Raw genomic sequence first — 13966 nt, forward strand, 5'->3', positions numbered from 1 at the left:
TTAAATTCTGGGTCAGTAATGGTAGCCAGGGCAGCAGATTTAGCCAATCCCAGAATCTGTTCAGTCTAAGGTCTAATACCGTATGAGCAGGAAAGCAATTCTGGTCTCCAACTGGCATCTGGTGGAGACTGTGCGTGCGTGCGTGTGTGTGGGGGGGTGCGGGGTCCTCTGTCCATTTTTTCTAATGGATAGCATTTTGAAAAAAAAAATTGAAAGTGGAAACCAAAGATAGGCTAGTAAAAACTCTCTGGAGCAGGTTCTACTGACAGAGTGATTTCTGGAGGCTTATAAAAGATGTGTCAAGAAGTAGGCCTCAAGTTTCCTGAATAGGGAAGGTAGAGTTGCCAGAAAGAAAGAGTATCCTTTTAATAGTAGTGCCTCCTAGGAGGTGAACAGTCTTTACAGAAAAAATAAAAGAGATCACTAATTGTGTCACTGTGCACAATAGTCTCCTGGAATATCATACTGTTGCCAGAGTAAAGTCCCTGAGGAGGCTGATGATGCTGGAGAGGTTTGTTGGTACTGAGGTGAATGCTATCTACATCTGCAGTTTATAGCTTCAGAGATAATTGCTCACTACCTGAAATGGAACCCAGACATTGAAGATCATCATGTGACTTGCATTTGTCTAGGTCTTGACATGTGTCCAATGATGGCATTGGTGACCATGGGAGTCAAGTTAGGGAACTGACTGTGTTGGAGCTGACAGAGGTTCCAGTTCAGTGTCAAGATCTGATTGATGAGTAGTCTGTAAGAGCCCAAGTAGCTGCAGCGTGTTTCAAACAAGATTTAGTCTATTTATTTGGTATTGACTGTAAGTGAAGAACTGCTGGTCTTGAGCCATTGTTCCAAGGAGACACCCAAAGATGCTGGTAAGGGATATGTAGGTACCCTTGAGGGGGCTGGCTGGGTGGTCACATCCTTTGTGAATCAGCAGAGGAGGAAGACGGTCTCTTCCAGACAGAAATAAAGGCAGTGCAAGGGCCAGTTTTGTGAGGATGAGTCTGTTGTCTTCAAGTTTTGTTCACAGGGAAGAACAGGGAGACACAACTGACCTATTCCTTCTGGACTTTTTATTCTGGTTTTGCAGAGATTCCCTAAAGTAAAGAACGTACCCAAGTATCCGTTGGATGTTGGGATTTTTCCACCGCAGCAGGAACCGGGAGGTCATGTGCTCATGAGGGACAAAATGGAAAGAGAGAAAAACTCAGATGACAAGACAGAAAAAAGAAGCTCTGCCCTGAGCCTCAGAGGGCATCAGAAGAGGAAGAGGAAGGAAGAAAATACAATCCAATGTATTTTTCAGGCCATGAAGTAGAGTGTTGCTTGTTGCTGAGCAGGATGGTGGGCTTCCAATCAAAACTATGTTCAGCTCTGCAATGCTACAAATGTGTTTTCATGCAGGTGCATAAACCCATTTGTGCGAAGCACAAAGACCATGCAGAAGAAGCTATTGTTCTAATCAAGTGTTCCTGTACATGTAGGGATGCAGGAAAGCATTCCAGTTTGATAGGCAACTAGTATGACTAAAACTACCCACTTGTTGAACCATGGAGACCCCCTTTCAGGGTTCCAAGTGGCAGACAAACAGGAAGAGTTGATGTTCTATGCATGTTGAATGAAAGCCCTTCCATGTGAATCAAGACTGACAATTTAAGGAACCATTTAATATGGGGGTGCAAGGAAAGAAAGAAGCCTTTAATATTGTCATGATTGACTGATATGCCTGCCAAGTAGACTGATAGAAGAAAATGCTTTTCAACCACCAGTCCATGGACTGGCACAGGTCCGTGAAAGATTTCCTGCTGGTCCAGGGGAGGGGGGCTGCATCCTGCTCCCCGTGAGCCAGCATGGGAGCTGGCTGTGTTCCACCACCTCTTTCTTGGGTGACACTGTGTTTGCAGGAGCCAGGAAGGGGAGAGATGGCTCAATGGGAGCTGGCTGGGAGTCACACTCCACCAATTCCAGTATCTTTTTAAGCATTTTTTGTTGCTTGGTTTCTGGTTGCTTTGGAGACTTGACTCTTCTCTTCTCTTCTCTTCTCTTCTCTTCTCTTCTCTTCTCTTCTCTTCTCTTTTGGTATCATGTTTGGAAACTATTACACAGAATACTATATTATGTGTATGGTGCTTTTTGTTTCTACCTCAGCAGTCCCTGAGAAAGTTTTCCTGTTTTAGCTGGTCCACAGCTGTGAAAAGGTTGAAAACCACTGCGCTAAACCCCTAGATTTCACAAAACGCAGAAAATCCAAAATATTCAGTAGCCTGCAGTATTATGGTTCCTGTTTTAATGGGGTGAGAAATTTCAGAATACCCTTCCACTTGGCAAAATGAAGTAAAACATTTTTGAGAAACAGTAATTACTTCCAAGACTTTATCAGAAAGTGGTGTGGTAAGCCCACTTTCCATTTAGTGAGACATCGGCTATTTTCATATATGACAAATCCTCCCAGTCATTAGGTGTGACTTCAGTAAGCATGGTGAAAGTGTGGCATGTCAGGTTACCATGAATCCCCATGGAGAATCTCAGTGTTCTGTTCTAAAGTTTCCATGTTTCAGCACTGCTTGCCCTTATGTGTGAACTCAGTTACAATGTTTTCCATCCTTCCTCCATTTCTGCCAACAAGTTTGCCTGCAAGAGTGCAGCCGACACTCCAGCCTCCATTTTTCGCTGCCCTGTTCTGCCCAGCAACTGCTGAGGCAGCTGCAGCCACACTCTGACTGGCTGCCTTGTGCTGCTTTTCTGCTCTGTCTACACTGCCCAGCCACAGCTAAGGAACAGCAGCAGCAGCAGGACATTGCGCAGCACTGTTTCCAGCAGCAGTGGCCTTGGAGAAAGGCATGCTGGGCACTCCTGCCTGGGCACTGCCCTCTTCCACTCCGGGGACCAGCTCTCTCCCCTTGTGAAGGCAGCTCTGCACAAGAGGAGCACGCTGGCTGTGGAGAGGAATAGCCGTCAGGTCGATTGCCCTGAGAGATCCATGTCTCCCGCTCTTTCTCTATCTTCCCTGTCGCTCCTGTTTTGTCCTTGGCATTCCTAAGGACTTACAGCAAGGCCTGCTGCTCCCCCCTCTCCACCACAACAGACACATTCCTTTTGGCCAGCCAGAAAATCTTCCCAGGAAGATGGCCAGACATGCTCCCAAGGAAACTATTTCTGTAGGATGTGCTTCTACCATTCCTGGTATGGGTGCCTATGAAGATGCCCTCTGTGCACCTGAGTGCAGGAGTAAGTGGCCTTTGGCACCATGTGTGAGTTCTGCACATGTGTGTAGTGAATAGTGTGTGCGTGCAGTGAGGGAGGTTCTGCTTGCACGCTGGTACACAGCAGAAGGAATGAGCATTCCTACAGTGCTCCTCTAGTGAGTAACCAGTTGTTTCTTAGAGCAGCAGGGGGGGAAGGCAATTAATGAAGGGCCTGCCTGGGGAAGCATACTGGGGAAGCAGTGGAGAGGCAGGCAGGCAGGGCAGGCAAGAGTGGTGGACACTAGTATTAATTACCAGCTGCAGGGGCTGATGGGATACATGCTGCCACTTGGAGGAATGATGGCAGTGTGGAAACTACTCATAAGTAGTTACTTTGCAAAAGTGTGAATATAGGACACAAGGTAAGAAAGGTAACTTCAAAGTATGGCTTAGTATTATGTGCGAACAACCCACTGAGTCTTTAGACTGGTACGTCCGATCTCCCCTTTGCTTACTGTGTGGGGAAATAAGGGGGAAAGAGAAAAGTGTGGAGGAGTCAGACTGCTTGCTTCAGCCACCGTAGGGTTATCAAAATGCACTGAGCCCCATCATCCTGTATCCTGTGCACAACTTCTGTCATAAAAAGAAGAAAAAGATAAAAAGAAAGATGGGTGCCTCTTCAACTGAAAAAATAAAGCATCTTCCAGAGAGTATGGATTGTAACCAACTCTGCTGCAGAAAGACTGACATTTTATGTTTACAGCTATTGCTATAAGACTGAGATCTGGGATGCCCCATCTGTTGAAGAGTTTCATTTTGACTGTTAGAGAGAGCAGCTCCCAGTTGTGTGAGGAACTTTCTGACCTACTGAGTGAGTTTTCTAAGTGAGTTGAGCATTCCTGTGGGGTTCTTTTGTGATGGAGGCAATGTAGCAATATAGACACCAGTTCTAGAAATCAAATGTTTGTTACAGGAAGGAAAGGGAACTTGTCCTATCCTGCTGGTTCATATGGAAGACCACCATGGTATTCTTTGTTGTGATCCGAAAAGACATGTTTTGACATATTGATTCAAGTGCCTTCAGGGCTTTGGCAGCAGTCAGGGGCTTGAAGTGACTGGACTGCAGGTTTATTTCCAGGTGGGACCACGATCCCGTAATTGTGAACTAGAGTGGGCCTCCAGCCATGTGTACTGACTATCAAAAATGGATGAGGAATCCAGAGGTTGAGGCTCTGTGAGGGCATATATCAGACTGAATCAGGAAGAGACAAAATATGAGTCTGGGGTTCCATTTCTGGGCTGAAGATTTGTAGGAAGTATGACTGGAGTGGTTTAACGTGGAGGCATGCTAGCAGAGTTACAGAAAGAGCTGAAGTCATGAATGAAGCAGGCATTAGATGTTGATTGCTCAGCATCAATGAGTGGTCCTCAGTTCCTGTGTGAAGAATATGGAGTGTCTCCCTCTGTCCATGGGTCGGTAGGTATGGGTTTCAATGGAGTCAAGAAATTGCCTTACAAACTGTAATGTTCAAAATGTTGTAAGATGGGATTTGTTTAGCTGACCTACAGGTCAAAAGATTTCAGAAGCATAAAGACTATGCTGATGTTGACACTGAAGTAATCAAGAAGGGACAAAGAATTGGTTGTCTATGTGGAAGAAGATGCTGCAAACTGCCTAGAGAACTTTGGCTGTTGGGTGGTGTGGACAATATATAAGTAAGTAAGTAAGTAAGTAAGTAAGTAAGTAAGAAAGAAAGAAAGAAAGATATAATCCATTGAAGTCTCAGGTGTGCTGCCACCACTACTACCATAGCCTTTGTAAAGACTCGAGGAGCTGTAATTCGTCCGAAAGGGAGAACACTGATGTTGCCCAGGGCAACATCTGATGAATGGTCAAAAGGCAGAGCACATAAGCACCACAAAGATCTATTACTGTGAACCATCCCTGCTCTCATTGGCTGAAGGAACAGCTGAAGCGGTTGGTGTGGCAAGTGTGGGTGCTCTGAATCCAGGGGATGTTTGCTTGAAGCGGTTTCCACAAAGAGGCACTAGGAGAAGGTGAGAGTTTGTTCCTTCAATAGAGAATACAGACCAAGTGTTTTGTTTCTCCTGACCTGTTTCATAAAGAACTAGCAGTGGATATAGAAATCAATCCTCTAAGGCTCTTCAAGGCAGAGAAGGCAGCTGAAGTGTCCATGGTCAACAGTATTTTTCTTTTGAAGCAAATACAATTTTTGAAGACCTTGGAGTTCTTTGCCACAAAGGGGCAATGAAGAAAAAGAAAGGAAAACTCTGATAAAGAAAAAAAGAGAGACAGAAGAATGAATATATTCACCTTCTCAGCAGGATTCTTTGCTGTGCAATGAATATTTCAAATACTGGGAACTGCTATGATGGAAAAAAGGAACTGAGAAGCAGGCAGGAACTACGGTTGCAATGCAGGTAGAACTCCCAGCTACAAAACTGTTTAGCTCTATAATGTATCAAATGATTGTTCTGCACACGGGCAGAAGATAACTCGTATGTGTAAATCACAAATACCATAAATAATATTTCACTACTCTTTAGCAGGACAGCATGTCCAGCTGTAGAAAACCCATGTCAATGAACCATTTCTTACAGCTCTCTCTTATAATATCGAACTCTGACCAATTTGCAGGTTTTTTTTATGATGCATGCATATACTTATAGGACAATACAGAGGATTTTAATCCAGCAAATGAAAAGACTAATGAAAAAAATTTCTAATGCATTTGAGGATTTAGAGATGTATGGCACCACTCTCAAATGTTGAAGCTTTTTCAGGATACAAAAATGTGAAAGAAAAAGAGAAAGAAACATCTTGGATTGTTCTAATTTATTAATTACACTTTTCAATTATGGTCAGACATAAACAGGCTAGTCTTTTGCCTCAGTATACTTAAAACACATCTTGACCTTAGAATAACTAATAAACCTAAAAATCTGCCTGATAATTACTGAGATCAGAACTTCCTACTTCAATTATAAGCAGCTCTCTGAGGTCTCAGACTGAGAAAAGTATTTCCTTATCCATCACTGAGAAATTTTGGAAGTGCTTAAGAACTTGGCCCATTATGTAAGCAAAGCAGCTGCTTCAGCAACAAGCAGTAGCCTTTGATGTCGTCTATTACTTAATCCCCTTTGAAACCCTCTAAATTGGTGATCATCACTACACCTTGTACTATATATCATAATTTAAAATAAGTTATTTAATTTATTAAGACATACTTATTTTAGTTTACTGCCCTGAATAACTCACCAATCCATGTATGTAATGGACCAGAACCCTGAATTCTTATCTTCAGGAAATCCTGACTCCTTGTCCTCAGAAAAAGAAGGTCTAAGAGTTAATGGTTCAGGGAAAGGATGGGAAGGGGTCATAAACCTTCTACCTCCTAAGGATCCCGTTATCCAGAAGTGCCACAGTATCAGCTCCTCTGTCTCCAGGGGAAGTCACATTACTATACTTAGATTCTGAGGACCTGGGCCTAAGAACACCAGCCTGCCACAGCCACTTCCACATTGCTGCAGCCTGAGATTGTAAGGCCATGCCCCTTTATGAGAGAACGCCTCAGATAATATGGAGGAGTCGGGCCAACAAGCCTAAAGGCAACCAAACTCTTAATATTTGTCTTGTTCCTCTCCTTGCTGGAGCAACATAGAATCAATTTGTTTGGCTTCCAGGTCCTGCATTTCTTGGAGCTTTCTGTGGACTTATCTATTTTTGTTGGGCTTTCCTGTGAAATGTGACCTATCCAGATCAATTCTGAAGATCTGATTCAGATCAGACAGAAGAACCCATAGCAGAACCCTGCAACCCAAGCTACAGCAACATCCAGTGACATGAAATGCTCATCACCACAGCCTGAAACAGTATGATGAGGGGAAAAAACCCTGAAACATACAATTTCCAAATAACAAATATGAATTACCAATATAATGTAATCACATACTATTTCAGCATGAAAGAATCTAGACTGAACCTGTACTTTTATTATTCAAAGCAATTTACTAAAAACCTGAAGTTGTCTGCTTCCCATCTTTAGCAAACAAATCACACTTGAACAATATATACTAATGCTTAGACTTATACTTAAGTCTATTAGCAAGAGTTGCTGTTAGCATCCACATTAAAGAATTTGGCCTATAATTTGCAGTTAATGTGATGTTTGCCACTTTTAGGAATAAGCAATATAGAAGTATCATACAGAGATACAAAAGTCTTACAATAAAGACCAGAAGGCTTGGGGATTAGGATTTAAAAAAACAAACAAGCAATCTAAGTATACTATATAAAGGGAAACGATTTGCTTCTGGAGATTTCTCCTTCCTGTTCCCTCCCGTAAGAAGACTGCTGTGGTTCTCTGGACTGAGGTGAGGAGAGAAAGAAACACCGACCAGGCCTGGCCCCAAGAATCCCGAGTGAGGAAAGACGATAGATGAAGGGGGAACAGCAAGTAGGGCTGGAGAGAAAGTTGTGTGAATGCACAGTTACAGGTAAGCAACTTGCCTTTCTTTTTTGTGATCACACATATGGGAGACCAGCCAGCTTACCCTGTGAAGGATAGAGGAATGCTGTCATCAGTGAAGGATGGAGGACTGCCCTCACATGGATGCCCAGGCCGTAGTGTCTGATGAACACTGAGGGTGTGGATCACAGGACTGTTCTGCAGACGTCTTGCAGGGGATCTTGGCAAGGAGGGCTAAGGCCAGTGCTCCTGTGGAGTGGGCCTTCAGCTGCTTAGTGAGGTGGATGCCTCCCATCTCATATGCCATGCAAATAGTTTTTGAGACCCAGTTCGATAATCTTTGTGAAAAGAGGTCTCCTTTGTTCTGCCCACCCTAACAAACAAAGCAAGCCTGGGAGACTGGCAGAATGGTCAGTTCTAGATTTGTAGAAGGCGAGGCCCTACCAGATGTTGAGCATGTGCAGGGTGAACTCTACCGGTATAGATGGGACAAAGCAAGGAGGACAATATGCTGACTGAGGTGAAAAGGTGAGATGACATTGGGTAGGAAGGCAGGGTCTGGGTGGAGAACAGCCTTGCTCCTATTGAAGATCAGGTATGGTGGGTCAACTTGGAGGGTGCAGAGTTTGCTGGCATGACAGGCTAATGTGACAGCCACTAGGAAGACAACCTTCCAAGACAGGAGGTGCATGCCTTTTTATAAAGGGACTCAAAGGGTTTTTTGGTGAAAGCATGTAGCACCACTGACAGGCTCCATGCTAGGATGTAGGGTCAAATGGTGGTGGGGGGAGTGAGATTTCACAGTCCCCCCAGAAATCTGCATGCCAGTGGGTGTGCAAAGACTGATGCCCTCTTGATGGTTGGGTGAAAGAAGGAGATGGTAACCACGTACATGTGGATTGATAAAGGGGTGAGGTTTTTCCAGAAATAGGTTTGCAGGAAATGTAGGATTGGTTCAATGGTGGCCGACCACAGGCCAAACCCTTCCCAGTGCATGAGACTGAGAAGGCATTCCACATTGCCGAGTAGTTCTCCCTTGTGGATGGCTTCAGGGTATGTGCACTATGGATGGCATTTTGGGTGGTAGTGGTGCTCTCCTCCACTCTAGGGGGCAATACTCCAGATTGTGAAACATGAAGTCCCAATGTCTGGTTTAAGAATTTGACCATGGTCCTGTGAGATGAGGTCCTGGAGTTGTGCAAAGCAGATGAAATCCCCTTGGGAGAGCTGGAGTAGCAAGGCAGACCATGGCTGTCTCGGGCACTGTGGGGTGGTGAGGACACAGTCCATCCCTTCCCTTCCCTCCTATCTTGGGAATTACTCTGATGATTAGAGGGAATTGAGGAAAAATGAGGAACAGGATCCTGCTCCATTGGAGGAGGAAGGTGTTTCCCCAGGGAACTGTTCCCTGTCATGTCTAGGAGCAGAACTGGGGGCATGTCATGTTGTGAACTGGACTGTGACAAGGAGATCCACTGATGGTATCACCCATCTGTTGTAGAGTACCATCTTTTTCAACTCCCACTCAGCCCCGTCAGTGAGGGTGTTTATGGACAGCCTGGACATGCACAGAGAAGGCACGTTATGAGCAGAGCTGGCTGGAGCTGGGGGTCAGACTAGATGGCCCAGGATACCCCTTCTGACTCACACTGTTTATGTTTCTGTATGTCTATAGCTAGTGTTGTGTTGTCCATAGCAATCTGTACTTGTTGACCATGCAAGGATGTTTGGAGTGAGGTTAATGCCTTGTATATGGCCAGCATCTCCAGGAAGTTCACATGTTGCCTGGTTTCTCTGTGGTTCCAGGACCTCTGTGTTTGCAGGTCACCAGTGTGCCCCCAGTCTGTCTTGGATGCATCTGCAGTTACCTGCATCCGGAGAAAGGAAGCTGATTCCTGCTGTGAGGCTGTGTTGGATGGTCCACCATCATACTTTGTCCCAGATGGAGGGCAGGATGTTCAGGATGGTGTTTTGGGGGTAGTCCTCAGTGCACTAAGTGTGGACAACCCATAGCTGCAGGGGTTTTATCTGTAGTTTCCCAAACCAGACCACTGCTACCAAGGCAGCTACGAGGCTGAGGGGTTTCAGTATTTTGTGATCTTGTGCTGAGATCTGTTACTGAATTGTATAGTGTTGCTGTTCTGGGTTTGGGGAGGTGAGCTTTTTTTGAGAGTGAGTTGAGGCAAGCCCCTATGAAGAGTATGCACTGGAAAGGGGAGAGAACAGGTTTTTCATGATTTAGATCCAACCCCAGTGTTTGTAGTTAAGAGCAGGTATCATGGACTGAATGCTGTAGTCCAGTCTTATATGGGGCAATCAAGAGCCACTCATCAAGGTATGGGAAGATCTGTACTTCCTGGAGCTAGAGATGTGCACATAACACTGCCATGCATTTTGTGAAGACCCTGGGGGCAGTGGAGAAGCTAAATGGGACTTCCTCCCCAATTTGGAAATGTGAGAAGTGCCTGTAATCGTGGTATATGGTATATGGTGATGTGGAAATAGACATCTTTAAGGTTGATGGAGACAAGGGAGAAGATGCCCCGCAGGGTAACCATTCTGAATTTCCTGGGTGTGATGAATCAATTGATGCCTCTAAGATCTAGGATCAGTCTGAGTTTCCTGTTCCTGTCAGTACTATAAAAAATCAAGAGTAAAACCCTCTGAACAGTGGTGGACCCTCGACAGCCCCTTTGCAGAATAGCATGTTGACTTCCTACACTAGTAGTGGGGATGGGGTATGCCTCTAATTGCACTAAGAGGTGGGAGGGTGTTGAACTCAATCCTGTAGCCTCTTTCCATGATGGACAAAACCTACGAGTCTGATGTTATCACTTCCTATGTGGGTAGGAATTGGTTAAGATGCCCATCACAGTTGATGTGAGGGGAAGATGTGGTAGGAGCCACCAGTAGAGGCAGTCAGTGCTGACACTTGTTCCCTTCTGAGTGCTTCTGTGCCTGCCTGAAGTGGGCCGGGAGGTTGCACCACTTTTGTTGAGGGGTTGCCTGAAACCGAAACCTGTGAGGGCAGTCTGCATATAGGCACCTCTGCTGTTGGGAGAAAGCAGTTCCAAGCCACTTAGGTGGTCTAGAAGTGCTGGAAGCCCATTTTCCTGGCTGTGGACCTTGCTTTTTGAATGGAGTCCATTCTATTATCTGTTACTTCAATGAAGAGACCCTCCACATCAAAGGGGAGGTCTTCAATTTGGGAGCACATCTCCCGTATAAGGCCAGCTGAGTTGAGCCAAATGTGTTTGCGGATGACCAGCACACCTGTCATGGCCTTGGTGTTGCAGTCTACATGGTGCCTGGCTGAAGCAATTTGGTATCTTGCCAGCTTGGATACTTCCATGTGAAGAAGGCAGGACATGTCCCTGAGCTCATCCAGGAGATACTCATGGCAGTGCTCTTGTCTCAATAAAAGAGCTGATATTGGGCCATGGTGGCTTCATAGTTCCAAGAACCAGAGGCCCAGTGACAAGGTTATGCAGATGCGCCTCACTAGGCTGTCCAATTGGTGCCCCTCATGGTCAACTGGGGCTGAGTGCTCTCGTTGTGATGTCCCCTGTGCCAACTTGACAGTGACAGAGTTTGGATTTCAGTGTTACAAAAGGAGTGGAAAGTTATTACCTAGCACACAATACATTGACTCCACTTTCCTTGACATGTTGAGGGAGGCAGCAGGAAACTTCCAGGACTGTTTAACTATTTGGAGCAGAGCCGGCAAGAAGAGGATGGCCACTGGTGCTGAATCCTCAGGACCCAGGGCACTGAAGGCTGCCATTGGTCTGGTACTGAGAACTGGTGTTGATCAGCCACTGAGGCCTGGCAGAGGCTTGGTAATAGTTCAGTGCTGGGGTCTGCAGTTAGTCAAGGAGTAATATCAGTCAGATGTCAAGGACTGCGGCTGGTGGATTGCCTGCCTTCATGTCTCTCTGGTGCTGAAGAACGAAGGTGGTGCATACGATCATGGTATTGGTTGGTTAATGGTTGTCCTTGTCAGAGTAGCCAGGCCCATCTCTGGAGCAGAAGGATGCTGGGGACCAGTCAGAAGTGGATCCCACTTGATAAGGAGAGAGAGGGATTGGTTTCAGTGTCACCTGGCCTATGAACACGGTGATGGGGCTGCTGTGGCAGGGCACTCTGGCATAAAGCCACTTTCCAAGGATAGTGTTGGTGGTCTTGTGGGGGTACCCAGAGGCAAGTCAGGTGGTATCTGGGTCAGCTCCCAAGAGTGCATTCCTCTAGGTGCATAGGTCTGGGGTGAGCGGTGGTCTCTCAGTGTGGCAGGCCAGGCTATCAGTTCTCTTCCCAGAAGATGCAGCAGCATCTTCCCTCAGCTCTGGGAAACAGGAATGGTTGGCAAGCAGTGGAGACTCATTGGTTGCACTTGCCAGTCAATGGGGGCTTACATGGCGCCTCTTCTTGTATTTGAGTATGACAATGGCTATCTTTTTATTAGTGTTTCACTGCCTTTCTCACCACATAGTTGCCCAGTGAACATGCTTGTCGCTGCTTGGTTGGTTTCATCCTTCTCTGGAAGAGTGCACAATTTGTGGGGGCCTTCTTCCAAAATTTGAGGCCCAGTGTTTTGGGGAATGTTTCATGAAGGCCTGGCAGCAGGAACAGGTCTCCATAGCATGTCCTGCATCCAGGCAAAAAAGGCAGAGGGAGTAGCTGTTGGATGGGAACAACTTGCTATTGGAAGCAGCACAGTTCCTAAGGGCCACTGCCACTGAAATTACAGAAGATGGGAAGAAAGCTGAAAGAAGAAAGGAAAAAGATGCACAGAAAGCATGGGCAACTTGGGTAAGAGCAACAGAAAGCATGATTGATCAAAAGGGCTGATTGAAGAGAGAGGAACAAAGAATGGTTTGTTCTAGGTAAAAGAGGGGGAAAAGAAGAAGAAAAAGAATGCAGTATACTCAGCTAGAGAAGGGCAAAGCGATTCCTGATCAAGGCATGATGGTGGTTGAAAAGAAATGGAGGAAATGGGCAAGATTCCCTTCCCACACTTCCTGGGAAGAGGAGGAGAAAGGTTCCTGCTCAAAATAAACACTTAGCTATAGAAGCTTCCCTACAACAAGCTCTCTCTAGGTACGAAGCCTATATGTGTGATGCACAAAGATCATGAAGAACTTCATAATGTAGTTGTCAGGGCACATGGCAAAAATCCCTCAATCTCACCATTTGGAATTGGCCATCCAGTAGAACTGGAACTACTACAGTGCATCTAGTGTCTAATTTCTGATAAATCTGAGTGACTTTTACTTTCCCCTTATGCAATTAAAGACACCAAATCAAGCATGTGTCTTCTTGCTGTGCTGGGCCAATGACATGTTGAGATAGCCCCGTGGTGGCCATGAAGACCTTAGTTACCCTGGATCCACCAGCCTCACCCTTGATAACTCCCAGAACCATCATTCCAGAGGTCTCCAACATCAAATCGGAGACCAATTCCATCAACTTAGGTAGGAGTACTAAATTGTAGTAGCATAGATCTTACACCAGCTGAATCCCTTTTTTGTCCTAGGTTCCCAACATAAACTCAAGATCAGTACCTATATTGGTAGACTAAAGAGGGAGAAACAGTTCCTACAGACCACAGCAAAACCACCATGATCCAAAGATCATATTGGTGCTGCACTTATTACCCAGGAGGTCACAGCAAATGAAGACCAACCCCTCCCTGTTCCTCTCCCCAGGTCTTAGTAATGCATATCAGATCAGCTCTTATATCCACAATTAAGTCATGCGGGAGATCTATTTTGTTCCTCAATATCCTGATAAAATCAACAGGAGTTTTTATAATTTACTCAAAATGAATATTGAACTAAGTGGCCTATAATTTTCAGGATTCCACTGGGTCCATTTTTTAAAATTTATCTTTAACCACTTTTCAGTTTTCTGGGTATAACCAGTTTTCTGGTACAGAGATGAGTTTGAGAGTGAACCCTGTATACTTCGGAATGCAACCTCATATTTATTTTCCTCAAAAATACCTCATTCAAACATGAAAAAAAATAGGAGTTTTGTATTATATTTCTCCACATAGCTCTGAGCTAGCACATGTGAGATCAATGAGCACAAAAACCAAGATGTGACTGATTGTTAATGTTTATCTCAGATAGGCAAGAGTGTGAAGACATACCGCAGGAAAAAATGTGTTAATCCAGAATAGACATCCACAGGGGACATAACAACATTTTCAAACAACAAATACCCCTGCCCCCCCTACACAAGAACTACACTACCCTTTAATGTTCTACAACTTTACATTAGAGACTGAGG

General features: G+C 45.1%; 1 protein-coding gene across 2 annotated transcripts in view; it reads right to left on the bottom strand.

Moving 5' to 3' along the window:
- GSK3B (glycogen synthase kinase 3 beta) overlaps positions 1–13966 on the bottom strand; it is a 141861-nt gene that overhangs the window by 16488 nt on the left and 111407 nt on the right. The gene's annotated exons all lie outside the window — the stretch shown is intronic.

The sequence above is a fragment of the Varanus komodoensis genome, unplaced genomic scaffold (genome assembly GCF_004798865.1).
Source record: "Varanus komodoensis strain SLA01 unplaced genomic scaffold, ASM479886v1 scaffold60, whole genome shotgun sequence".
Taxonomy (NCBI): Eukaryota; Metazoa; Chordata; class Lepidosauria; order Squamata; family Varanidae; genus Varanus; species Varanus komodoensis.